Raw genomic sequence first — 1,322 nt, forward strand, 5'->3', positions numbered from 1 at the left:
TGCCTCAGGGGGACCGGGGACGGTCACTTGAGAGCTGGAAACCTCACTTTCCTCGGCTTGTCTTCACCCTTCCGTTCCCACATTTCCCGTGGCCGATTTCTCTCACACTCAGGCTGCGACGTGCCGTGTTTGGGGCGGAGAACGCATAAGCTAAGGGGAAATGATGCGGTTTGAAAGCGTAGTTCGAACTAGTTTTTGCAGGAAGAACATCTGCACTCACTTGACCCGCACCTCGGCTGATTCCTAGTTAGCCGCCGCTCTCTTTTCCTCCCATAGAATGTGCCGGCATTGAAACGACCCAACTGTTCACCAACGGATGAAGAAATATGCGATAGACGATGCGTACGACGCTAGATTACACACTCGTAGAAAGGGCTGAGGTAGGGGTACCTGCTGCAAGGCGGGGGGCTGGTGAACACAGTATGCTAAGTGAACCGAGCCCAACACAAAGGGCCACACGCTGTGTGATTCCGCGGATAGAAATGTCCAGAATAGACAAATCTATAGAGGCAGAAAGTAGATGGGTGTTGCCACAGCTGGGGCCAGGGGGCAATGAGGAGGGACCGCTAACGGGTGCAGGGGGTTCTCCCAGGGTTGATGACAATGATCTCAAATTGCCGGTTGTGCCACTTGTGATGATACCGGCAACCAGGGGATTGTAGCTTCAAGTGGGTCAATTGTATCTATGTAGTTGCAGCTCAATAGCGCTATTTTTAAAAAAGAAAACAAGGGGCTGGCTGATCCCTACAGCCCCACTCCGCTATTACTTAAGTCGTCAGTTTACCAAGAGGCAAACCATAAGAAGACCCTGGACTCTGGACAACCAGCTGAGGGTGCTGGAGGCAGGTGGGTGGGGGATGGNCGTCAGTTTACCAAGAGGCAAACCATAAGAAGACAGTGGACTCTGGACAACCAGCTGAGGGTGCTGGAGGCAGGTGGGTGGGGGATGGGCTAGATGGGGGATGGGCATTGAGGGCACCTGTTGGGACGAGCGCCCGGTGTTGTGTGGAAGTGCCGACTCACTAAATTCTACTCCTGAAGCCAATACTCCCCTAGACGTTAACTAACTTGACTTTAAAGCTTGGAAGAAAAAGAAAAAGAGCCAGCAACTTAAGCGTAATTAAGCAAAAGACGACGCAATATAAACGCCTATACCAAGTCTAAACATACTAACAAAAGACCAAGAAGCTTTTGAAGGAGACTCACTAAAAATATTTCCCTGGACCCGGAAAGCGTTGGGAAAATATTCACAAACAATGTATGTTTATGTGTTTCTGGTTACAATAGAACAGGTGATCATTTTATGATCTCCCGTTTCACCT

This window comes from Crocuta crocuta, unplaced genomic scaffold (genome assembly GCF_008692635.1).
Source record: "Crocuta crocuta isolate KB4526 unplaced genomic scaffold, BGI_CrCroc_1.0 scaffold224, whole genome shotgun sequence".
Classification (NCBI taxonomy): domain Eukaryota; kingdom Metazoa; phylum Chordata; class Mammalia; order Carnivora; family Hyaenidae; genus Crocuta; species Crocuta crocuta.